This window comes from Zonotrichia albicollis, chromosome 4 (assembly GCF_047830755.1).
Source record: "Zonotrichia albicollis isolate bZonAlb1 chromosome 4, bZonAlb1.hap1, whole genome shotgun sequence".
Taxonomy (NCBI): Eukaryota; Metazoa; Chordata; class Aves; order Passeriformes; family Passerellidae; genus Zonotrichia; species Zonotrichia albicollis.
The window spans coordinates 53,805,743-53,833,516 of NC_133822.1; the positions used below are offsets into that span (position 1 = coordinate 53,805,743).

A 27,774-nucleotide genomic window follows, 5' to 3' on the forward strand; every position below is an offset into this window, starting at 1 on the left:
GGTCTACACACAGCTCCAGCATCAATGAGCTCATGTGAGAACCATGCCCATGGCCAGCCAGCATTTGCAGCCTGCCTGCTAATGAGGGAAGCACTGCAGCCCCAGACACATGCTCAACACCTATTCCACAAACATCCACCCTGACCTCTCCTTCCCCTCTAGTTAGGCAGCCTTCATTCCCTGCAGCATCAGGTCTGCTCTGTCTTGATGATGCTTGAGGTACAATTTCCTTGTGTCAGGAGGCTATTTTGATTAAACAGTTATAGATGTAGTAAATGAATGAAGGGAGTTAAAGAAAAGTAAAAGGTATATCTTCAAGGAGAAAAAAAAAACAATGAAAATGTTGGAAATTTTTGTGGCCATAAAGGTATGTCATTAAATGCATGTTTCAAGAATGCCAGAAGTGATATTAAAAAAAAAAAAAAAAAAAAAAAACACAAAAAAACCCCACCAAAAACAAAAACAGAAATAATGAATATTTCAGCTCTGGATATAGTAAGGGACAAAAAAATGTGGTGTTCTTAAGAGGGCAAAATCATCTCTAGTCCATAAATAATCAAAGATTCTATTCAATAGCATCTATTTGAAAGAAGGGCATCAGGCCTAGGTAAGTCAGAAGATCTGGATCTGGTGTTCATTTCATTAAACCCTCCTGGTTCTTAATGGCTGACACAATAGTGAATAAAGCTAGTCAGCAGTTACTCACTAAGAGGTCCAGGTGGTGCTATAGATGGAGTGTTTCCATTCATTTGACTTTAAATTTCAGTGGAAATTTTACTGAAATTCTGCAATTGCAACAAAATTCTGGCAGAGCCCCATCTGTTTCTATTAACCTGCCTGGCAAAGTGCTGTGGGCTCCAGGGGAGTTTTACAGTTCTTGGCCTCCTCCTCTCCTGGCAATGGGCAAGGGCCACTCACAACCAGCATGGACAATGCTTTGGCTGAGGGTCCAGGGTGAGTTCAGGGTCACAGAGTTTCCTTCTGTGGAGCTTGGCCTTGGTACTGTAGTGGCAAGACTGTCAATACTTCCATGGCATATTGTGTTGTCTAGTACCATCCTGGAAAAAAGAAAAACAAGCATGGCTTTAGTTAATTAAATCATCACTTCATGAAACGCTTAAAATCTTGTGCTGAATCTGGGTGATAAAAACTGTTTTCTTAAGAGTATGAGATATATGAAGATGAAAGGGATCTCAGGTAGCCTCCTATTCCACACCTGGGTCAGATGATGTTAGGCTTGTGCTTGAAGCCAACAACATTGGCTCCAGCTGTTCATTTCCAATTAAATCAAAGAAAAAAATTGGATGTGAAAACTGGCTGACAACCACTACAGTGTGTAAGAGATGTTGTTTCCAGCTATGCAGGACACATGATGGATACCCCTCTGGACAAAGAGGTGGTGGGGGCATTCACAGTGCTGCAAAGCTGCTGCCTTCATTGGCACAGCATTAGCACAGACAAGAGTTATGTCCTGTACAGCCTACCCACCAGGGCTCCCCTTGTCCACCAGGTGAACCAGCTTCTAAACCCAAAGCATCCCATAATGATAACTTTGGAAATCAAGATGTCCTAATTTTGCTACATAAAATGGGCAGGAAACCTTATGCTGTTACTAGCAGCGAAACAGAAGGTGTTTATCTCCCAGCAGAAGCAAACTAAACATAAAAGGATGCTTGCTTGGCTGCGGCTCTCCAGGACACTTTGAAGTGGATGTTTCAAAGCTCCACACACTTGAATAGAAAGTGTCCACAGCATTCATTCAGCTCTACATGCAGCACGCACCTCTTCTGGCTCATTTATTTTGAGGCTTGGGAAAGTTATCCTAGCCTCAGTACCAGATTGTCTACACATAATTTATTACCTGTTTATTCCCAAAAGGAGGGTCTGTACCTCCTCTCAGGGGAAGCTTGCAGACAGCAGGAAGCGATGGCTGCGTACCATCAGCATCGCCCTCCTTTTCACTCTCTGACCTAGGTGGAACTTCTGTCCTTTCTACCACAGACTGTCCCAATCTTGCCACCCTTTCCTCCCAAGATGGCTGAGCTTAGGTTTTTCGCTAGCAGCTCAAGCAATTGAGCCAGTTTCCAGATTGCCACAGTCAGACTAACCCAACAAACTCCACATGCAGGAGTAATACAAGTGCTCATAATAGGATTGACACTTCTCCTTCGAATCCCCACCTTTAACTGGGTCTATCCTCAACAAAGTTGGAGGACTTGGCACAAAACATTCCTGACCTTCCCAGGAAGAAGCAGCTGCTGAGGCAGGCACCTTTCAGATACCTCACTTTATTCACTGTTTCCTATGGGTCTCCCCTTGGCTTCTAACACCTCCTCACCATACAGAGGCACTTCGGCCTAATATATCACTAGTGGGCAGAAATAGGTGCCCTACTTACATTCTCAAAGCCCTGTTTCAGGGGTTAGGAGCCACCTGTTTCCCTTCTTCAGTTACGGAGTTATATAACTTACATCTATCTAAAACCTGCAATGAACTGATATAAATCTTCTGGTGGTGCCTGAGCTGTCTTAATTTACCCCTTTGCTCTTAATAATTATTTTGCACTCTAAATTTCTTCTTATAAACCTTCTGCAAAATGACAAATAGCCCTTTTTACAATCTAGCCTCAAAGAAAACAAACATAATAATTACCCCTGCTTTTACACCTGTGAGTAACTGGGCAGATACAAGCACAACAGAAAATTATTTCCCCATTATTTTCTCCAGGAAATCAGATGCCAAACCCTAGGCTGTAGCAGGAAGTGTGGTTGTTCCTGGTATTGCTCATTAGGAGGCTACCAGACGCTGAATACTCCTTCTAAGCTCACCTATATCAAACTGGGCAAATGTACCCACAATCTGTGGCTGAAACAGCTGGCAATTAAAGCAGCTGTGCTCCTAGAAGCTATTGAGAAAATCAAAGAAAAGATTACTCAGAAGGCAAGTTTCCCTGAAATTGTCTCCAATGCCCAAGACCTCATAGTACTACTACACCAAATACATTGAATTGCATTCAGACACATTCCCAGTGGGGTGACTCAGGCAACCCAGTCTGGGATGACTCATTTTCCTACATAAAGTCATATACATGGCCAAATCCATGAACATGTATTTTGGTAAAATGGGAATATTCTACCTGGCTTCAGGTACAAAAGAAAGACAAGGACAAGTTCAGTATTTCACTTTAAAAAAAAAAAAAAAAAGTATCACAATTATCCTCTGGATGGGACTGAAATTGTTTCCCTCCCATAGACACTGTGCCACCAGCAGCAAAGGTATCAACTTAACTTCAGAAATTGTGAGCATGCAGTTAACACCACCCCAGTCTGTACTCCAGCCACTCTGAGGCACAACCACCACCAGGGGTAGGTTATTTACGCAGCAGAGGGAAGTGTTGCTGAAATACTGGAGTCAACTAAGTCGCACAGTCCTCAGTCAACATCTTCCAGGTTCAATGCCAGATCAGAGAAAGACCTCACAGCTATGTGCACATGTGAAAAGTTTTTTTGTAGTACTTAGTACAGCCTGATGGAATATTATGATTGGTTATTGCTGCAAATACGACAAAGCAAATCACTAGAATGAAAATAAGAAAAGTCTCCTACAGTAAAACTAGACTACTTCCCTGACAAGGGGGTTTTTTTTCAATTCTATATTTGGTTTTTCTATTAAACAGATGCCTCACCATCATTGAATAATATGTACTAAGCCAGTTTATGGGTACTAGCAATAAACTGTAAATCCCAGGAGCAAAGGCTCTGAAAGACGTTCTGAGCATTCCCTTCTGGAACAATGAAGCCAGGCAGAGCATTTTTTGTTCTTTAATCAGCAGTCAGTAATAAAGGCAATTCTTTTGCCCTGTTGGACTCAAAAAAGCCCCACTTCAGAACAGATACAAAACCGTTCTCCTTCAGTTGGAGTGCAAAAGGCAAGGAAGTAGGGAAATATTAACTTTATTACAGCATCTGCTAAAGTATCCCCCATGTGTTTCACTTTTCTCATTCCTGAACAGAGAAAGACTTTGTTCATGACAATTCTCCTGCAAGGAGATGACCTGAAAAGCACCGATGTGCAAATGAATTCATCAGAATGATTGCTTCTGCTTTGAGGAGACTTGCAAGCTGTGACAGATAATACACATTACTATAGCAACAATTACACAAATATACGTTTGCAGAAAGGTCCAAACCCCCAGGGACTCATCCAAGTCTTCATGAAAAGTTTCAGCTTGCCAGTGAGAGAGCAAGCACAATCCCATGAGACGGAGGCAGCCAACGCACCATGTATTGTATGAATTAATGGTCACTTGAGGCTGAAATAAGTGATGGGAAATAGTTTGTGGGAAATCCAACATTCAACTGAAACCCTCCAGAACTGAGGAAAACAAAAGTATTCATAAAAATACATTATCTTCCTATGACAATGCACATCAGTTAGGAAATATGGAGTTAACTGTTTGCCCTGAAGAGTTAGATAATCTCTGCTAAGGTATGCAGACTTGATGCAATATACATCTATCATTGACTGGCATGAAGTTGCTCCATTAAAAGCAAGTAAAAAGATTCACATGCACCCAGAGAAAAGTGGCAACCTGAAAGCAAGGAACATATTCTACATATTCCTGTAATAATTTCCCTTCTTCTGTTTTAAGGATTCCCATGTATTAACTTATAATGGAAAAAATTATGCACCCACTAAGCATGTGGTTTATTCATAGAGTCTGTCACCTCTGTATGAAATATCAATTACAGTATAATCTGCTGAGATTTCTTCTGGGGTGTCACTGTTTTCTGATTTTCATTGAAACCATGAACACAAAATGTGATATGCCAAGCATGTGACGTACTGAACCAAATGTGCAATATTTCACATATGTGGATTAAAATCACCTTATATTTACATTTACTCGGCACACAGATACTTGAGTTGAGTTGAATGTGAAATTATACATTTGCGCTCAGTTTCCATTGATCTACTGATAATATTAACATGTCCTTTCAAAGAATTCTGCTTAATTATATCCAAAATTCTTATAGATTTTAAACTCAATGAAGTAGATCCCAGTCAGAAATGAAATGCATAGAGTTGTAGTAGTAGTAGTAGTAAATGAAATTTTGTCCCATCTTTAAGAAAACATTTAGCAGTTGCCCTCTGTCCATAGTGATAGTCTTACATATAATAGGTAGAAAGACGGAAGGCAGGGGTGGAACTCAACAGCAAAAAAAATCAAGAATCCAGTCCTGAGATTTATGCAATATAAGGAATTGTATTTTGCCTTTTTCTTTTACGGTGTCTGTCATCATACTGATGAGCCTCAGCCTAAAACAATGTCATTTTTAAGACCAGCTTATGTGGGGAGCTACTCTAGCTGCAAAGTTGTGTACTGGAGGACACACAATTGGAGGAAGCTGTAGCCATGTGTCCAGTGTATTGTTGACACAAGGCAAGATGTCTTTGTTTAGTAGACACTGATTAGATCTTTTTTCGTGTTAAATGCCCTTTCCTAATTGGCATTGTTCACTGGCATGCTTCCATGCTAGAGCCAGCAACAGCCTTTAGTCAAAGGAATCAGAAACAGCCAGACACTTGCCCCGACTGGTGCCTGTGGATAATTCTGCTGACACTTCTGCCTGGAGAAAGCATGCAGCCACATATCTCTGACAAGAGTTTTCAGCATTAGCAAAATCTTATATACTGCTAATAGTCCGACACTAAATCTGTCCAGAAGAAGGAAGAAAGGTGGACCTAGTGACAGCAGACACAGCTGCTTGCTGGCCATCAGGATCACCTTCCCCAGCCCTGCACCCAGCAGTGCCCAGGCATCCTCTCCAGGGCTTGCCAGAGCAACTTGAGCCCAGCAGGCAGATCGTGCTCTGAAACCCTGGATGAGCACTCACACATCCCTTCCAGTGCCTCTGCCATGAGACAGCATCTCCAGCAAAGAGCAGTAATATGGCAGAAGACAAGTGTTATTTCAAAGTGCTGAAGTCCTTTCTCCAGTGAACACTCATCTGTCATCATATGTAGGGTCACTGAAGGCAGCTGTCTTGGTATCCTTTAACTTCCAGGTTATGAGTAAAATTGATGCTAAAACAAATCAACTGATACCTGTTCTCTGAGTTAATCTGTCTATGGTAACCAACAAAACTGCTTCTGCTTGCATTTGATGTTCTGTCGGAGGAAAGAAAATTTCTCTGACATTTCTGGCAATGTTAAATAGCTCTGCACTCAGTAACCCACAATGTGCACAAGAAAAATGTGTATTTTAGAATAATCTCTACATTGCTGTTTCCCTATTGCTCATGCTTGTGTAAAGAGCATAACAGGTTCTTGCTCCTGCAAAGCATGACATACTAATCCTCACAAATACCACTAACTAGGTGAGGAGGATTTTCTGCCATACCCACCACTGTCTTTTAAAAAATCATTCTCAAATTGATTGTATAAGAGATGAATATGGAGACAGGTCATACACAGTCACTATTTGCTCTATGCTACCATGCAGAGAGTAGTGGTGTGCTGTCTGCCCAACTCTTTGACTCATGTTTTGAGGAAGCCACCACAAGCTGTATCATGCAGAATAATTTCATATGATTCCTGAGGTATTAGGCAGTCAGCAGAAGTGGGGACGCAGAAATAAATCTGACTTTAAAATGACAAATTTCCCAGAATTAGATGGGGAAAAAAAAGTGTTTTCTCCATTTACAGCTGAGGAAATGCCAGGCAAGTTCTTGGGTTAATTTACTTTTGAACTGGGAGAGAGAAGGTGCATCTGTCTTGACTCTGTAGAGGGAAGACAGATTTTATCTCATTGATTTCAAGAAAAAGGAAATAAGGAACAACTTTAGATGGTATTTATATGTAGGAAAAAACATAATTGGCATGGTCCATAAGTACAAAGTTTCCGTCATTAAAGCTTTAATTACTGCTGCCATGAGTAGTAGGAAAGATAATAAAGCATGAAGCAATCATATTCAAGCGCACAAAAATCCTGTCTTTGCCTTTACTGGGAAAATGCCAGCATTGTGTTGGCTGGAAAAAGAAATTTTGCAAATAGCATTGAACTGCTAAGGAACCAAGGGTAGATTCATCACAGGACCTAAAATGCTGGGAGAAATTATTAACACTATAGCAGGATCATCTCATTTATTGCTCAGGGAAGAGGATTCACTCAGTCACCTCTGAGACCTCCCATGAGGTGCATCAAGGGTAAGTTTGGAGGGGATTCTAAGAAGCATGCGAATGGGGCAGCAGGAGAAGGGATCCCTGAACAGTTCAGCCCTTGATGATTACCCAGGGCACCAAGCCAGTGCTGCAGTTCATGGTGCTGGAGCTCACACTGATACCAGCACCTGAAAAAGTAAAGCTGTGTGAGGTATGGTCAGGCTGAGGAGAAAAAAGGCTCTGCAACATGATCTGTTCCATCTGCTCTCCTCACCAGCCAGCAATTTAATCCCTCTGCAGGTAACACCTCACAGAACAGAACCAACAAAGCTGTCTCAGGCAGTGTGGCTCTATGCAATACCACACAGATCATGTCCATATGGGCAAATTTACTTTTAACCCAGACTAGGACAACTATGTCCACTCTGCTTCCAGCCCATGCTCTCCGAATTGTCCCTGTCTACCTTGGTTTGCATGAGAGTTAATTAGCACAGGGGAAAATCAACTGAGGAGTGTGTGAATGATTAAGGATGCCTGTCAGAGTTTATACTCTGTTCCTAATATTTTTAGTATGGTTGAGGCACCCAAATCAGTTTTATTTGGTTTGGGCATAGCCCTGTTCCCACTGAGCCAGCTGGAAGCATCACATCCACAGCTCCAGAGCACAGCACCAGGAGCTGGTACACTGAGCAGGCTCCATGCCTGACTCCCTCCTGCTTCCTGCTCCAGGAGCACAGAAACAATGACCCTGAGCCCACCTCAGCTAGCTTCCAGCACCCACAGGACAACACACTATCATTGGGAAGACCTCCCTGAATGATTTCACCTGTCAGCATCATACAGAAATTCAAGCTGGCTGTTTGCAGAGCTGCCTTGGGAAACCATGGTGTCTGTATGACTCAGATATTTCATCCCCACTTTCCCCTGGATAATTAGAGCTGACAGACATAACAGCAGTAAGAAAACATGCAAAAGCTCGGGCTGCAGACTATCATCTAGGAAAACGCAGATAATAGCAGGGAAAAAATTAATTTGCACTTTTAGCTTCCATTGCAGGACTTTCTTTGGTACGGTTTCTGTGTATTTCACATGAATATTAAATGATGTAGAGCCTGATCCTGCAGCTTTTACGCATTCATTTATTTTGAGTTCCTGCTTATGCAAGGAGGCGTGCACCTGCAAGACTAAGGTGTAAGTGATCATTTCCATCTCCTTCTTTGTGTATTATTGATCTCTCTGTACTTTTGCCTTATTTCCCCTGGCAAAGCCTTTCAAAGTCAAAGGAAATGAAACAATACTTCCCTCTACTGGGAGACCCCGGAATTCTGGAAATTAGTGTGAAGTGTTAAATTTTTCTGAGCTACATTTGCTAAGTTGAGGAACAGGCCACAGCAGCAGAGGACAAAGACAGAGAAGAGGTAGACTTTTTTTTTGTTTTGTTCTTATCTCTGGATTAAAGGTTTGGGGAGTTCCTATACAACTCACTCTTTTTCCTGCAAGTTTTAGTCAATGTGCTAGGTTTATTTTAATTATCAATGCATCTCTGAAAATCCTTGTGCCACTCAGGCAATGTGCTAAGAGTTTTTAAGTCTTTCTGGATCTGTTGCGTAGCTGTTAGATTTTCTCAGGCTGCAATTGTGTGGCCTATTCTAGGAACTCCAGTGTCAGTTTTGGAAAAAAAATCAATCACCATCAATGAACATCTTTGAAACTCCCTTTGGGGGTATGATTCAACGGCAAGCTGGGGGAAGTCTCCAGAGGACATGGAAAATTTCACTTGTGGCTTATAGATCTTCTGAGAAGGCTGTTCCACAGGGCTGGAAAGGGTGATTCCCACTGGAGTCATGGGAGCCCTGAGATTTCCAGCTTTTTTTATAAATCAGGATCAAGTAACGCAAGGTCAAGCACCAGCTGTCTCATTCCTGATTTCCAGGCATCATCTACTGGCAGCTGTCCATAAGCTTTTCTATAGATAGATTTCTACTGGTTGTGGAGGCCACAGAGAAATTTGATAATAGGGGAGATTTATACCAAGTAACTCCCAGATACCTCTGTTACTAGTTTTGTCTCTGCCAGGTTGCCTTCCAGCCTCTCTCAGGGTTCTGCACAATGCTTATGTTACCTTCCATACTATCTGATTGTTCATAACTCTGTAATCAAATTAGGGCCCCAAATGTAAGTTTGTTCAACAGCCTTAACATCTACAAATATGTCCTCATATGAAATCTGAAGAGTCCTGGATTGCTCTTTTACTGACTAAGTATCATTATCTAACACCTCTTTAACCGATGAGGTAACAGATGAGGTAACAGATGAGGTATTTCAGCTGCTAGTAAAAGCTACCATTTCTGGGCTGAAACACAGAACTACACAACAGCAAAACTACAGGCAGGAAAACAGCCACAAAACAAAATTTTCAACTGAGAACAGGAAGAATTATAGGTAAGACCTCCATGGTCAGACTCTGAGACCATCTGTGGTTTGCATCCAGGTGTTATTGAAGCAAAGCTTTTACCAATTCAGTAGCAGTTGCTCAAGGATGGCAGCTCTAATCCAGAGTTTGCATTTTGCCAGTCCTCTGGAATAAACAAACACCGGTGCTTTGGAAAAATCACAGTGGCATCCCTCAAGGGCTACAAGAGGTCAGACTGCCCTTTCCTGCCTCCTAAGACCCATTTGAATCACAGGTTTAGCATGCTGGCTAAAAAAAAACACCAAAAGATAATAATACAACTTGATTCATAGGCTTGACATGCTCAGCTGAGGACTCTTGCCCCACTTTTTGCTCAGTTAGTCAGTTCCTCTTCTTCACATGGAATCTTGGATACTGTGCTTCTTTCCTGTGTCCAGGAACATACTTGCCCTAAATCTGAAAAGGAAGTAAAATGTACTGTTGCTAAAAATGACCGTACGGTCATTGCAGACAGGTCATGAGCTCTTTATGCCAGCAGCTAAGCGGTCATGCTCAGCTTGCTCCATTTGATGAAATCAGGTTGCATGTATGAGTAACTACTTATTCAGCCTCATCTTGAATTCAAGATCTGGTCATTTTAAGTCAGAATCAGAAATCAGAAGACCATAACGGATCACAAGGCCTAAGTCACATTGTAGGAAAGGACTTTCTGTTCTTAATTATTCAGAGCAGTGGGACCTCAAGACTTGGCATCTCACATTCAGGGGAAAAAATGGTCCTTTTATTTGGTAGGAAAACAGCACAGCAACCTCCCAGAAACAACATAGCTGGAAAGAATAGAGCTGGGAGATTTCCTTTTAGGGCAAATCTCTCAACCATTCCCTGATTTATTATTAACATTTGTACTGCTGCTGTGCTAAAAGGTTCCGGCTGGCGTGGGCTCCTCTAGGCTAACTACCATGCTGATGGTTTTATCTGCAACTTGAGGCTGCAGTTCAGCCTGTAGCCCAAAGACCAAGATCAATGATACTTACACAGCTGAAGGGTGACCCACTTGTCCTTTAAGCCAGAGAAATGTGGCAGAGGAGATGTTCCCAGGTGAGGGCTGTCATTGCAGGAAGAGTGGTCACTACTGTCTAAAAACTTTTCATTTTGAAACTGAGACCAAATTTGAGCAAAATAAATGAAAGTTCCAGCCTCTGTAGACTTTCACATCTGATTTTTCAGACCTATATGCCTTGCTACTGAACACAGAGGTCCATCATTCCTCATTGTAAACAAGCATTTGCAGAGTGGGGAGGAATTTCAACCAGGTTTATGAGATACACCTAAATGTGGCAGTAACTGCTTTTAAAAGGCCTGACAATAGTCCACTGCATTTGCAGCCCTGGTCTCACACTGGCTTTGCGCACTGTGGGAAACAAAGTTGTAAATTCAACCACTGCAACAGGTTTGACTCAATGATCTAAGAGATCTTTTCGAACCTTAATGAGTTTGTGATATTTTTGGGTTTTTTTGGTGACTCTTGCTTCCTGCTCTTGCTCTGCATACGGCTGGCTGCTGTTTGGTTTACGCTCCATTATAGCCTCCAGATTCCCATGGATTTGCTTTGTTGTGGCATAAATGCCAGCATTTTGTTTGTAATCCTACATTTGATTTCACTTCATTAGACACAGAATTTCTTATCTGATGAACTTAGAGATCTTTTAAAACCTTAACAATTCTATGACTCTGTAAATCAATCAGCTGAAGTTTTATACTGACATTTCCCCAGTGGACTTTACTTGGAATTCTCCTACTCTCCTTAGTGAACCCCATCCATCTTAGACTGATTAGGCCTTGCATTTCTCCACTAGCTCATGATAAAATTCATCAGTCCCTACTAAACCAACTAATTTATCAAAATGTTTAGTGCATGTACAAAGCCCCTCATGGGTAAAATTATATTGGAGCCAGAAATCTGGGAGTAAAGGACCTAATGTGGATTATTTCAGACCCATCTTATTCTTTGTAGACTGGTCAAAGGAAAGAAAACAGGTGTTGTTTTGACACATGGGACATATTTCTTTCTAGGACAACAAAAAATCTTCAGACATGGACAAAATATTTTATATCTGGTGATCTTAAACCTGGATAATCTGGCTACATAAATGTGGATGAACTAGGAACACAGCTTTTTTGCTGGGTCTGTTGCAGTTCACCAGTTCTCCTCAGTGAGAAATTAATCAGCATGCTTCTTCCTCTACTTCAAACGTGTTTCTAGAATATTTATGTAATCGCTAAACTGTCACTCACTTTCTCCTTATGTTCTCCTTTCTCTCTTGTTTGATCCTGACTTTAAGGCTAAGGATTGCTGTGTACCCTCTCCTCATGTCAACACAGATTAGAGGATCCCTGAATCCTTGTGGAGATAAAAAAATCAAGCCCTGGGGTAAAGATTTCTAGTGCTGGAGTCTCTACCATTGCCATAACTGAGCAATTCCAACTGCCTGCCTCATGGCAAGTAAGTAAACAGTGTTTAACAGTGGATTTAAGTGTCCCACAATCCAATGACAGTATCAGGAGAGCCCAGACACCTTGTTGGCCCAGCACCCACCTCTCTCTTCAGCACCTCTGAAAATCTAGTTCTTTCCAATGTGCTTCTTTGGCTGTACTTCTACATTTGAAGCTGAACACAGCCTACCAAACACTATTGATTGAAACATTATGTTATCATATTACTTTCAATAGCACTCTACTCCAACCCAAAATAGCATTTGCCTTTGATCCTCTGCACCAGATGTTTTCACTGAGCTATCCAAAATGACATCTGATTTTCAAAGTAACTAAAAATCCTTTCCAGCTCAAATTACTCTTTCCACATGCATATGCAGTATTTAATATGATGTTGTATCATTGTGTTGGGTAGCTGAGTTTGGTCCGTCTGACTAGTGAGTCACACTATTTTTATTAAACTAGAAAAACCATTATGTGCAAGATTAATGTCTGATTTTCTTCACTCCCTCTTCCACCAGCTTATGAAGACAAATAGTTTTAAACCATCATTCAAGACAGATCTATGTGTTATGAAGTCAAATCCTTCTGATTTTTTAATCAGTTACCTTATCAGGCCTGACCTTTATGCCTTTGTTTACTGAATAGCTAATTGTGGGAATTTTTGCCAAATACCTATTCAGAAGAAAGCATATGCACTATCACTATATCACCTTGTCTCTCCAAGAAGAAACGTGGCACCACACTAGTAGAACAGCATGAAAACTTCCCTTTTCTTCTGAGGCATCAAATTCTGGCGCATCTCCTCCAGGATACAGGGGAGGGGTAGGGGGGTGGGGGGAAAGAGGCTCTTGGAGAGATAAAGCCGTACAGGACTATTAATTTGTCTTACAAAATAACTCTTCAGAACATAAATGCAAAATTTTTAGGTAATCTGAAGCAAAATGTCAAATTAAAACTGTGGTCCATCAGTAGTATTCATATGAGGGTGCCTCAATTCACTGAGAATCTCTCACAATGGATCCATTGGAAATCTCCTTTACAGCTTTTGAACTCTGGTCCAACAACAAAAGAATTTGGGCACATAAAAGTAGGATCTAGACTCTCCACTCATAAAACACATTTCTTCTCATCTCTGTTGAGCTTCCACATACCCTGCCATGCACAAAGTGAGTGGAAGTGAGAGCTGGCCAGAGAACTGCTACTCTGCTGTTCCCTGCAGGATCACAGGACAGCATTGCTGACATTCATAGCCAGCATTGTTGGTTGGGTGGTAACAAGGAGTAGATGGTGGAGATGCATGAGGGCATGCAGACATGCAGAAAGTCACAGCCTGCAGTTTCACAAATCACATCATCTGTTATCTATTTTCACTACTCAGATTGGACTGATAGAATAAAAATCTTCCTGTTAGCCTGGGTTCCCATGGAACTGAAGAATTTGTAATTTCTCTTTCTCTCTCCATCAGCTCTTCCTGCAGTTTTCTGGACCAATTTTTGGCTGTTTTAATGCAATCTGACATGACCTCACAGTCCTCAAAAAATTAACATTTTTAAGAGTTGCATGAAAATCAGCATCTAGAGGGAGAAGAGATTCAATCTTCACCAGAGGAAAATCACTAAATCAAGCATTCTTCCTCTGGCCCATTTCGCTGTTGTCTCCAGACAGACAGAAAATGTCTTGCCTCTTGCCCAGCCAGCAGTTAGGTGAAAGAGCAGGAAGATATAGAGAGGTTTAAAGAACATGCTGGAAAAGACAAAGATTGATAAGAGTTACAAGGAACATTATTTCTGCAGACAGAGGAGCAGCTCAGTTCAGTTAGCACAGAGGCAGATGCTCCCAGCTCCCCTGGGCTTCCATGTACAGCAGCAACTAGGAACATGTGAGTCAAAATACCTCCAGTGGAGCCCGAAAGCAGCCTCACTGCCTTCTCCTAGTATGAGCCCTGCCTTTTCCATCCATTCCTGGGGCATAGATAATGCAATGAGCACCATCTGAACCAGCACCAAGCTTTCAGTGACATGGGCAAAGTTGGGGTTTGCCATGCTCAGTTTGAGGGATTGGAAGTGGATATTCCTTGCAAGGGAGAAACACAGAGGGATGACGTGGTGCAGAAGGGCCAGACTGTTCACTTCTGCAGCCCACAGTGACAGGGAGTGATGGAGTGATTGCTGCCACTGGCAATGGCCAGACATGAACTCAGCATCTGTCCCAACTTACCCCTAAGTGGCAGAAGGCAGCAAACCTGTATTTACACAGCTGTGGCTTGGTCCAACCAGTTGATAAGACAAGAGGTGTTTTACCATCTTAGGTAAAACCATCTGCCATCCTCAGCTCATCCTCTGCCTGCCTCACCAGGAGAGAGTCAGGTTCTGTGTTTCTCCCAGTGGACAGCAGGTGCTGATTCCCTTCTCGATGGATCCCAAGAGCAGCCTTTAATTTTGAAGCCCTTAAGCCTGTTTTCCAAAGGGGTTCTGCCTTGCAAGGGAATTTCACTGAGACCAGAGAGTGAGGATGTCTCGGGTGGCTTAGGAGGTTCTCAACACTTTGTAAGGCTGGGACAAGTTCTGGGTTCCTGTACAACCTACAAGAACTGCCTCTGCATTTTATCAAAACAATGCAGATTATTAAAGAAAAAAGTATGTTGGACATGGTCAGACCAGTTTTTCTGATGCAAAACAAACATCTTTTGTGCAAACAAAAGTAGAAATAAGGTCATTTTGCAGTCTTGATTTGTCCCAATACAGTGAATAAAACCAGCCAACCAGTGCCATCTGAAAAGCCTCAGACATTTTATAGTCTTCTTTGCCCTTCAGTGACAGAAAAAAAGAAAGGAGGGGGGAAGGAGGAGGGAGGAGAGGGGAAGAAAATGTCTTTTCTGCAACTGTTTAAGGAAAATACTAGACAGTGCTCAATTTCACATTTGTGGAAAGATGATTATGGCCAACGTTTTGATATGTGGTTTTACAGCACAGAAAGATATTCTGGGGCATTTTACAGCCGCTAAAAATGTTGTGTTCTGGTGTGGATAAACACTCCATTATCTGAGAAGCTGATTCATTATTCCTCAGTGGTAATTTCATGACATATTTTTAATTGTGAGCTTGTGGTGATAACAACTAAAAGTGCATCATCTTTTCCAGGAAGCTCATCTAATGCAGAGATCCATTTGATCTGATTTCTCTATCGACTTGTGCTGCATGCCAAAATAACAAGCCATGCCTTCATGTCACCACTAGAAATGAGCTTAGCCAGAGTCCATCTCCAGACAGAAAACATACCCAGAGTCTGAAGGCATTTGAAATCACTAAATCACAGATCGGGAAATAGCTTCCAACAACAGAAATCAGAAGAATTTGGTAGGATGGGAATAGAGGTTGGGGAAAAACAAAGAGGTAGAAATTGCAATAAAATTTTAGGGATCAATGAAAGCACTTTAAATGCAATTTTGTTATGATATTTTAAGTAATTAAAGGTTCATGAAGAATTTATGCCAACTTGCTCCAAACATGAAGAATGAGTGTGCTATTCCCAGAGACACAGACGAGAGATTTTGGGGCCAATCTGACAGCCCCCTGAGCACTGCTGCTGCTGCACCACAAAACTGGCTGCCAGCCAGTGACAGGGAAGCTGGGGGCTCCATCCCACTATTACAGCTTAGACACTGTATTTTTCACCTAAGTAAACTCTACCTTAAGAAAGTATCTCAATCATTCGTAATGAAGAACACTGAAAATTTTAAGACCATTTGTTCACATATAACAATATCTTGAAATATTTTACTGCCAGCACTCTTCAGAAGCCTTTTTTGACCTGCCTAACTCCAAGGACAGGAGCAGATGGCAGTAACACTGTGACTTACTTGGCTAACACGTTGCCACACATTCTATCCGTGGCTTGGATGACGTGTGCAGTAGACCTCTTTTCCCCAGGATATTTACTTCAAGGCCACATCCTTCTGATTCTCCTGAAGCCAGGCAGAGGGTCCCCACGTTCTCTCATGTGTGTGTGTCGCAGGTTTGCCACTAGAGGACACTGAATCAACATGAGACCTTGCTGAGGGCTGAAGTGGGGGGGTGCTGCTAGGAATGGGGTGGGGGAGGCTTTGTGGGCACACACCACTGCCTTCTCCCACTTACAGAAACTCTGGGAAAGCTGGAAACTGGATGGGGGTGGGTCTCAGCTACACCAGTGATGGTTTGCCACTTGAGGCTACGACTTTCTTGGATGACTTCCATCCCTTTGGGATCCTTTCATTTTATATTTGGGGTGCATTTTTTATACCGCTGGGGAGGAAAACTGGGAAATCAATGTTATTTTGCATTGTGCAAAGCTCTATGTGTTTGTTTATGATGGGCTCTTTACTAGGGAGCCCATTCAAAAGGAATTGTGAAAGAAACCAAACAGGAAAGGGTGGAACAATAATCTCGATAAGAAGCATCACAGGCAATGCTCAAACACAATAGTCAGATTTACAGCCTGGAAGATGTGAGGGCTCTGCCCCAACTCAATGAAACTGTTGTTTTTCCAGGGCTGTAGATCCGGAGATCAAAGGGTAAAGATCAAGCCTGCAGAAGATGCAGGATAGAGGGGGATGAAAAAGCTCTTTTAGCCTCCTAAGGCTGACAGATGTTCTGACTTGGCCTCCATGGGAACAAAGTTTCATCCACTTATAGAAGTAATTCTTCACTATGAAGAAACTCTTTGGTAGGAAAAAACCCATAACTGTCCATGCCTTCTCCCAGGAGGGACTTTCTACCTCACCACAGCTGTTGGTCTGTCATGGACATCACTCTTCATGAATGAGGATCCAGGGACATCGTTAGGGGGGCCTGCACCAAATGCCAGCACACCAATAGTGTATCCAACACAGGGCTGGTATAGGCAGAAGAGGCAACAGATCTCTTGAGGAGATCAGATTGGATCAGAGCCCCTTTGTCCTTGGCCTCCTTCAGGATAGCCGGTGTAGTTGCTGACACCAAGGGAAGGTTAAGCTGGGCAGGGGAGTTAACAGCTCTCTCAAGGAGCCAGGATTCTGTCACGAAAGACACTCTTGCTTCCCCCACAGCGCTTCTCACAGAAGCCCATGCAAGGAGTATCTGTGCCTTTCCAAAATCCCCCCCCATGACATCACCAGCCTGCTATACCTTTCCCAGTAGCTCTCCCTTCCCGATGCAGGCAATCTTAATTCAACAAGAGATGGGTGCCATCAAGGGTGGCCTAAAGCCAGCTGCAAGCAAAGCCTTGGCAAGGCACCTGAGGAGGAGCCATCACCAAAATTAAATCACCGTGGAAATGACACCAAGCCGCCACCACCTCTGAGAATAGAGAATAAATAGTTTCTCCATGAAAAGCATGGCACAGACCCTGTGTCAGGGGAATGGGACTAGCATGTTTTCATGTAAGAGGGAGCAGCCACTGCACCAGGGTACAGCTACACTGGCAGTGCTGCCAACAGGAGAAAGGACTGGCATCTGTCACATTCCAGCATGGAAAACCATGCTAAGTCTGTGAGAGTATTCATAGCACTGTGGTGGGTACACAGTGTCTCAGAGCTGATTTTGGAAATACAAGGTCCCTTATGACACTTCTCCTCATTTTTCTTCTTTGGACGACTACATTAGGGCAGAGCCAATTCCTGTTCATCACCATTAAACACAGTATAGCAGTCTTTGCACCAAATACTGCTACTGGCAAATATCTTCAGCTCCTAAATCCTGCAGCGGGGAATGGAAGGGCAGTAGGAGCATGCAAACAGTACTGTTCTTCCCAGGCTGTTCTTCACAGAAACTACCCATAGTGTCTCTCATGATGGGTGAGAATTGAGGTGCAATGAGAACAGAAGAATGGAAGAAAATATTTTTTTTAATTGATTACAAACATTAACCTTCATTGAGTTACTGTATTTTCATGCCACTAGACAACATGCTGTTACCCCAAAGCTGCAGGAGATGTTCCACCCAATTTCCTATTCCCAGTAGGTAGAACAAGCTCACAGAGGGGAAACAGGTCCAACTCAGAGAAGGGTTGCAAACCACCATCTCATGAAGAATCCCTGCCAGATTAGCAGAGGATGTTTGATGGGAGAAGGAAGAGGTTGACTTCACCAGTTACCCCCTAAGCCTTTGGCTTCTTTTTTTAATTGTTCTATGTAGCAAATCTGGTTTCTTTCTGAAACATCAAAGCAAACCATTCATAACATTATGAGACATTCTTCTCTGTTCTTTTAATCCATACTGTTGCCAAATTTATCCCCAGTCCATAAGCAGCCCATGATAAGCTAAAGTTCCTCTTGGAGCAAGCTATTTGATGAGACAAAATAAAAGTCTGGCTGTTTTAATATCCAAATGGGTTTTAAGACAAGCAAGAGAGATTTATTTTTATAGAGACAAAGAGGAAAAATTTTTAAATCAAGTATCTGGAAAACTTGCCCATGTGAAAATCCTCACAGCCACCAAGAGGCAAGAATAGAGCTCTAAATCACAGCATGAGACAGGAGGGGCTGCACATCCTTGTTGTGCACAGCCAAAATCAAGAGCCTGAAAGGAGTCTAGATAAACCCCATATTGACATAACTCATACTTTCTTTCACCTCTCTGGCACCGTCCCTTCGGATTATATCAAGATAGACTGCCACTGAGTTATCCAAACTCTGCATTACTCAACTCTATGAGTGCAACCCCCATCTCACCTACCCCTCACCTCTGCCCTCTGGCCCTGACCTCCATGGGAGCTCAAGGTGGAGTCTCTCACATACCTCCAATCTCACTCCAGAGAGTCTAATGACAACATCCAGTGCTTGTTTAACTTCTGGGATTGCCAGAAAGAGCTATATTTAAGAAAAAATCTGAAAAGTTGACCCTTTGTCTTGTGCTTTATGGAAGTTCCTGGCTCCTGCAAGTCTCCCTGTACCAAAGCTAAGTATTAAGCTCTTGTTATTGCAGCTCATTTCAGTAACAGCAATGGTCCAGCAAGAGCTACATTCAAACAGCACAAACCTTCTGGAATTCGCATTAACATATAAAGGACATTTTGTTGTATCAAAACAGTCACTTTTTAATTCTCTGTCGCTATTCACACACATGAAATGGGGATAATTAGCAGCCAAAAATGTTTTACAACTTCTAAATGGTAACAGTTGTATCTAGTGTATCAAAATGTCTTCCAAGCAGCATATGTGTACATACTTTTTAGTATTCATTTCCGATTTATTTTTTAAAAAATGAATTGAAATTAAGACACCTGCTGGCATTCAACCTCTACCTAATTTCAATTACCACAAGCACATAATAGAAGAGCAAATACAGGCAATTTCAGATAGCTCTATCATTTGCCATCATATTCCATCTCTTGTTTAAAAGAGTTGTTATGGCCTATTTTGATGGAAAAAAGTTAATTTTATGTTCTGATTTCCTTTTTTGTTGCAGAAGATAGAGATGTACAAAATTCCAAAGACTCACAAATTGAACAGTTTTACAACGCTGCAGCACAATTACTATCTCCATTCCATGCATATTCAGGAGCAACAAGCAGAAGATTTTGAGAGATATTCAGAAACATAGAGTTACGGGATGAGCTTTTGTAATCAAAACCATCAGCTTGAAATTTTGAGTAGTATTCATTCACTGCTTGTCCCAGTATTCATGTTAATGAAAAGAGCTGTGAAAATCCCTGTCTCAGCTGATTTATAATAAAGGTTTCAGACAGGAACATCAGCATACGCTATATGTTAAAGATAGTACAAAAGTCTCAAATATTTTTTACATTAGTTTTTGTGGAAGTATGTTGTGAAGAATAAACTTCGACTGTAGTGCTGGCTGTAAATAAGCAATCTAACCTGTTAGGTGCAAACTCTTTGCAGCAGACCACCTTTCTAACTGGGTTGCACCATCTGGAAACATCACTGAGCTGGAGCACAACAGGCTCTTGCTGGTGTTGCTTGTCATAGCTCCAAAAACAAAGAACTGGAAAGCAAGTTGGAAGAGGTCAGATTTTTTTAATACCTTCTCAAATATTTAAGTTTTCAAAATAAACATGTTGTTGTTGTTGTTGGTTTTATTATTTTTATTATTATTATTATTATTACTACTACTACTGCTAGGGGAACTCACGTATAGAAAGTAAAGCTATGTGCCATTGTGACATGAATTCAGCTGCCAGCCATGGTTTTTTTCACCCTTTTCAAATCACTTTGCAATTTTTTTCTAACATATGAATGGCTCAAACACAGCTCTTCTGATGCCCAAGGTAGCCACTTTCACCTGGGGTTAGGCTCAATCCTAGTGGTACCTATTCAGGGGGTCTCCAAATATATATTAACTCACAGCTGAGTGCAGAGTGGTTTTGAGAGTAAAAGACACAAGTCCTACTGTAGAAGAGCAGAGTATGCCTGGTCTGACACCTATAAACATCTGAGCAGATTGCACACCTCCTTTCCTTGTGCCAAGCAATGAAATGCAATGTAATATGGTAGAGGCTGTGTACATCCAAAACCCCACCTTTGCAGTCCCTGCCACAAGCCTCTTTCTTTAGCAAAATAGCAGTGGAGGTAGAAAGCAGGGTATCCTGATGCTGATCATCCCCAGACAATCTCCAGCAGGAAACAAACCCCAGGCCCAGCACTGCTGTGAGATCAACCACAGCTGTCCAGGGACCAAAGAGAACTGGTCTGGCTGCAGGAGAGCAGCAGCAGCGAGGATCTGAGCTGGAGAAGGAGAGGACAGTGGTCCATTAGCTAACAATCTAACAACAAATGGGCACAGAGGCAGCCCATGCTGGGACTGCTCAGGGTATGGTTTGAACCAAAAATATCCAGAAGTAGATTAGTCTTGCTTGGAAATGCCAAGATGCATCCATGCCCACCTCTGTGCCTCACTAGACTCACTTCTTCCTAAGGTTTTTTCACATTGAATGTAGAATTCAATTGGAGATTTTTCAAACCCATGCATTTATTTTCTCATTTAACAGCTATTCTTTTCCTTTTTGTGGCGTGGCTGTTTAAGAGGGTAAGCTAAATAAGCATAGTTTTAAGGGATTCTAACTTTTATACTTACAGATATCTCCTATTCTCCAGTTTCTGTGAAATGCTATTTTTTACCATTAAAATGTTCTTTATCTTTAGGTCAGTTTTTGTAATGTGAGCAGGATTTCCATTCTCACATTGGCACATGACAGCACAGCTACCAGACATGACTACAATGAAGAATCTCTTCAAGATTTATTGCAGCTTCCATGAGGTGTTGGGCTTGAAAGGGCTTAAGACCTCTGCAACAAACAGAAATAATAATTCAGGGACAGGTAAAAACCTTTACAACTACAGACTCTCTATATTTTCCCCAAACCAGCAAAACTAAGTTTTATAAGAAGCAGTAGGTGGAGGCAGCTCCAGTCAGATGCACATTGGGAGATTACAGGCTATAGGTATGCAGCACCTCTCCAAACAAAACTCTTTCAAAGTACATCTGCAGTGCAATGGGCAATCTATCAAAAAATACCTGGGCCTGAAGCCTAAAAAGACAAGATGGGTAATGAAATCCCTAAGGCCTTTTAAACTATTTTGGAAAATTACAGATTAAGCAGAGGAAAGTATTTTAAGCAGAATTTTAAACAATTTATTAAAGCAGCATAAACCTTCTGGATATAACCATCATCGAAACACAGTTCTGCCTGCAACTCTAAAGGTGATGGGGGAGGGAATTACTGTGGACTTTTTTACCGGAAGAATAAAAACTCACACCTAATGTCCTTTTAAGAATGGAAGGAAATAGAAATTGAGTTCTCAGCTCCTGGTTCACAGGGTCTCTGCTAAACAGCAGCAAGACAGGATTGCCCTCTGCATCTGTCTGCCTCTGCAGCACTTTGCTGCTGCTCTTTGCAGGAAGTTGCCACCTCACAGTTCACAAGCTGTCACAACCTGCTGCATAACCATATAGAGGGAAGGAGACAGGTGTTTTAATATCTTCTGTGTTGGTTATTAATGTTGTCACAAGCTAGGCATCTGGGAGACCATCCAAAGATGACCTTTGTTTCTCATCATCTTAAAGGCATACCTCCTATTTTTTTAATGAATTCCCATGTCATCTATCTTGCACTGTTCAGTTTAGTTTCAGCAATCCTGGAAAGGGCTCAGCATCCACACAAGTTCTCAGATGTCTCATGGTCACTTTTGGTAAACTACCAAGAACATGCTACATTTAATCTCCCCATTTCAAACCACCACAACAGAAGCCTTGCTTGGGTCAAATGGATAATTTAGGAAAGCAGCATGTCTGGCTGTCTGAGACAAATGCCACACAAATTCCATGCCACCTTAAAAAGTATATGGAAGTTTTCTGTGCACCAAATGCCATCATTGCACCTCTTCTTGTTGCTACACCAACAGGGTGGTTGTGATTTTGAGCACTTAAAGCACAGAGGAGCTGGCAGAAATCCTTATTCTCTGACGAAAACTCTCCCCTTCCACATGTTTACAAGTTAACAGAGCTTCCAGAAGCACCATGATGAATTTGAGGAAGCCAGAAGCACATTCAGTTTTGGAATGAGGAGACACTCAATTCCTCTGCCTTCAGTTGCTCAGTGGGAGAGTCGGGGGGAGTATCTGATATCCTCACTAAGTCTCTTTTTTTGGTGAAAGTCTTGGAGTCTTCATTTGCTTTGTTTTATTTAGGACACCACATTGGTCTAATTATGGAATACCCTTCAGCAATGACCAGATACTTTCCAATGATCCTGTACCACATTTCAGCTTGCCAAGCTCATGGCAAGGGAGCTCCTCACAGCAAAAAGCTCTAGGTTTGCCAATAGTTTTATAATCATTTACAAAATAACATCGCTCTTGAAGCTCCTGCATAAGAGCCTGGAGTACCACTGGCTTCCTTCACATCTGCACACCTTCAGAGGCAGTTCTGAGAAACACAACAAGTTCTGCTCATGGCTTTGCATCCTCCTCTGAAGCTCATCCCTCACCCAGGATTTCTGCATCCTCTTCTTCCTTTCCAACACCTGTTAGTGTGCAATAATTGCATCATGGCTTTGTGTGCCGTGAACTAAAATTTTATGCTTGTCTCATAGTCTAAAATACTTTTTGAGTCCTAAATTGTCCACTAGACATGCTACATTTCTTTAGCCATCTTTTATCATTAAGGCTTTTTTACAAAGATAATCCATTAAACAAAAGTCGAGGAAATAATTTCTACCCTGTGTCTCAGGGCTCAGTTACCTGAAAACAGCACACATCACAACAGCATCACACACTTGAACAGCCTTGGCTCAAACATGACTGCCACCAAAAATGGCCTCTTTGCCAATGCTCTGGTAGTTATACACAGCAGAATAAAAGGCACATAATTCAGGACTCAGTGGATATTCTCAGACGGTCAAATGAATTATTCTAAGGTATCCATCCCACAACATTTAATTTTCTAGAGCTGCACATTCCTCTTATAAACATAAACACTCCTAAGAGCAGATTCCAAGTCCATGTCATTGAGGATGACATAATAGAGCTGACCTTTCCCTGGTCAAGAAACACTGTCATTTCTTTGAGATGTTTTCCCTCCTAGGTAGGAAGTCTTCAGGCATTTTTTCACTGGGCTCTGCAAAAGCCAGCTGATTGACCAGATCTCCCCATACCATTGGATCACTGCATTCAAAGGCATTTGTCTGTTTTTCATGAATGAAAATAAACAAGTCATTGTCCACACAGTTTTAATGGCTATCAGAGATCACTATCTAAGTAGCGCTAATTTTGCTCACAACTACTTCAGCCTTCCATATTTAACACAGCACAAAATTCTAATTTTTTAATCTCTACATGCTTTTGCCAAAATTATTTTAAATTGGAGATCTTGTCAGGTTCTGGTGACAGCCCTGTCCAGCTGTGTCAAAGCCTTTGAAAGGACTTCTCTCCCTAAATTAAAACACAGACCAGTTCTGACTCAATATCAAACATCACTTAAATTTCATGAAGAGATGAAGTCCTACCAAAACATGATGAGATTTGCTTGTTGACTTGTCTTTTTACCAAACAGAACCTGGGAGCAATGAAGCCTGGCAAGCCACTGATGAACAGTCAGAATGTACTCTAGTTATTTTGTAGTATAATTGCAGCGATTATTAATTACCTGCCATTCTGCTGTGCCAGAGAATTTCCTTTTCCTGACAGTCTCTTCCCCTTGGAGCTTATTAATGACTTCTGACAACAAACCTCTCCTGTTTTATCCTTGTTATATGAGATTCCTTTCTTATCAAAAAAATTTAATAAATTATATAAATGCTTTGGACAAAGGCTTCAGAATATATAAAACTTCCAAAAAAACATGCTTCAATTTATAAATCCACAGAGATCAAAATTACAGTTATAAAATCCCTGCTGATCCTAACCTACAGGCACCCTCTTTCTCTTCTCAGCACAGTGGGGAAACCTCTTTGTCTTACTTTGTGTGTCTGCATCTCTGCATTCCATGGGTTCCAAGTTCTACACCCCTCAGGAGAACAAGGCAAGCAGAGCAGGGGGATCTCTCAGCCCCGGTGTTCTGCTCCCTGCAGCACTCATGGGGTGCTCTGCTCCCTGCAGCACTCATGGGGTGCTCTGCTCCCTGCAGCACTCATGCCCCTCACACAGGCAGGATCAGGGCCCCCACCACGCTGGCAAAAAGGTCTGTAGGATGCTCCCCCTCTGCACCTCCCACATCAGGTCCTCTATTCTCAGGAAGAGAAATTTGGGCAGTTGGAAAAATGGAGAAATGTCTGCAGACATTGGCAAAAGTGTCTTCACCCCATGAAGCTGTGTCTAGAGTACACACACACATTTTACTCACACTCATTGAATTGACTTCTGACATGAAGGTAAAAACCCCAGCGTTTTAAAATACACCAGTGTAGTCAACACAAGGAAACACACAATTTCCAAGCATGATCTTTTAAAAAAAACCTCTGTCATGTGATGAAGACATGCTAGAATGTGACTTTTTCTTATTTTCACCCACTCATACTCAAAAGTTTTGGCTTCACTAACAATAATAACAGCAGTAATGAGCATTACTTCCCTACCACCAAGTTTGCTATGCTTACCTAAACAAAAACAGACATGTTTTAAAATATAACTCGGTATTAAACAAATGAGTGCTTAAAATAAAAATTTTGGCAAGGGCAAGTGAGCTTTCCCATCCTGGTTGATGTATCACCCTCCAACAGAAAAACTGAGCTCTTTCTTGACAGCATCCTGAAAACAAACAAACAAGCAAGCAAACAAAAAGAAATCCAACCAGCCAGAAAACAGCAAGGTATGTACATAGAAATGGAGTCATTAAAGAAGAGCACATATATTTTTTAGCCCGTTAACAGTTCTATTCAGCATATTGTCTGACATAAATTCAAAGGGCAGCTTTAATGTCAGTAGCTGTTTCAGGAGGAAGAATCCTCTATCCAGTCACTGCTTCAGTCAAGCCTCACTGTCTGCCATGGGCACATTTTGAGCATCTCTGAATTACCTGACACACTACTGATAAGAAAAAATTATGCACTCAGCCCTTTCTAGACACAACTTCCCCTATATGAATTCAAGTGCATATTTTTAAAAGAGCGAGATTTTAATTCTTAGTATTTTGATGGAAGAGAGTGTTCATAAGATTTGTTACAGAGCCATATGATGGGCCTTCCCATGCTTCCAGCTGGCCCCCCTTCCCAGGGTGTCAGGCCCTGGACCACACAGATTCACTTCAGTGTCTGAATTCCAGACATGAAAATATTTCTTCTGTTGTTAAAATACACCGAAGTGGACAGATACTCCCTATATCACCATAGCAATCACCACTTTAAAAAAACCAAGACACTTTACACAATGGAGTTTGGGGTTTTTCCCATGGCACATTTTTACTGATTTTTAAGATTTGATTGGCACTACACTCTCCAAAACTTGCCAACTTAGATATTCTTTATGCAAGTTGCTTTTTCCTGCTGTAGTGTAAGCAAGAGCTGCATTTGTCACCAAGGGCATATTTACAGCCTCCCTGAAGTAAGGAAGGGCTCTTCAGTGCTGCCCAGTCATGGCAGATAAATTAGTGCCTGCCAGGTCAGGTTCAAGGAGTCCAGAGGCAGCACATTATTCCCAGCCACGTGGCAGAGAAGCTTTTATCTAGTGTTTTTGTTTAAAGTGTTAAGAGACTGCTTTAACCAGCCTACTTAGTTGAGCTGTGTAGTTTCTTTATACAAAGTCAAAAGGCTTTGAATGGTATTAGACACTTTGGCAGGCACTTCATCTCCTTTGCTCCATAACAACCATCTTTTCTTCCATACACAATAGTAGATCTCCTTCAAACTTGATTTAACCCATACATAAAGGACACCTCTCTCCTTTCAATCACCCTCTTTCTTTAGGTTCATGAAACCTTGAAACAGTGCCACAACTTGTCACAAGCACCCAGCCCTGGCTGAAGTTTTATTTGCCATCACAGGGACAGACTGTTCCCATGCCTTCCATGGGGATCAACCCCACTGCAGCACAGCAGAGCTGTTGCTAGTGAGCCCATGCAAGGACCACCCTACCTCCAGTCCCTCCTTCTGAATCCTGCAGGAAACATGATGCATGTTCCCATGGCCTTCCTGGGCTCTCATACCAGCACTGCATTTGCAGAAAAAGTCCAATTAAGTAAAGGTCAATCTCACCTCATTTATCGTGTTTCCAGCTCCCTTTTCAATTCCTGTAATGAAGCAGCAGCCAACTCTGCTGTGGGTGGAAGCAGGGAATTTGGACATCTTTTTCCCAGCTGCACAGCAAAGTGATCTGCAGCACCAAGAAAAAGCAGTACCTATGGCAGAAAAAAAATAATTTCTTCTCTGGTGAGAATGCTCCTACCTACCCAAGCCTACTGCTGGCTGATGGAGGTAGACTGCAGCCGCCCCCATCCAGGGAGCTCACTCCCTGCTTTACCAGACCACACCTCATATTTGACGTAAAGACCGTCCTCTGTAACCTACTAAGGAAAAGCATAATAAAGAAAAATGAAGGGTGAATATTTTCTTGGTAAAATGGCACCACATGGTACCACTCTGACTGTGCACTCAGGTGGGCCTGGGAAGGCTGTTCCCCGAGCCAAACAGGTGAGAACTGCGCCGGCACCACACCCCACCTCGGCACAGCCCCATCAGCAGCATGGCTTGGAGTGACCAGCCACAGATAATTCACAGGGGGATGAGAAATGGGGGAGCTCCAACTACTATCAACCCCTTTTTCAGTCCTAGTTACTGCCAGGATGATCTTTTTTAAGAGTTAGTTACTTGCAAGGTGGAATCCATGTGTAGTTCTGGGCAACAGCTATAGGAGAATCCACACGGGGCTGAGCACTGTCCCAGGGGGCTCCACCACACAGCAGGGGCCCAGCCCCATCAGAGAGGTGCCCCATGGATGCAGTACAGGCATTTGGGGTACAGGAGGCACAGAGCCCAAAGGCTGGCCTAGGCCTTTTAAAACCTGTAGCCTTTTAAAAAAGCCTATGCCTGTTGCAAGGCAAGAAAACATTGTTTTGAAACCTCTGTTGCAGCCAAAACTTTCTTCCTCAAAGGAGAGCTAAGCAGGCCTTCATGCCTATCAGTTCTTGGCAGATTAAAATAAAAATATTAAAATATTCAGTTGGTCCTAGGCACATCGCTTCTCCTGTTGCGGTGGAGGCAGAGCAGTGCTTCAGCCCCTGTGGCAGTCCCCAGGC

General features: G+C 42.2%; 1 long non-coding RNA gene across 4 annotated transcripts in view; it reads right to left on the reverse strand.

Annotated features, from left to right (window-relative positions):
* The window catches only part of LOC141728850 (uncharacterized), a 39,590-nt gene that overhangs the window by 1,604 nt on the left and 10,212 nt on the right, over positions 1-27,774 (reverse strand). For 3 of the 4 annotated variants that reach the window (XR_012580095.1, XR_012580092.1, XR_012580093.1), the window contains 2 exons: positions 26,735-26,877; positions 838-1,058 (listed from right to left, as the gene is read on the reverse strand). This is a non-coding gene — a long non-coding RNA (uncharacterized LOC141728850). The remainder of the gene's footprint in view (positions 1-837; positions 1,059-26,734; positions 26,878-27,774) is intronic. The other variant, XR_012580094.1, reaches the window with a different exon arrangement.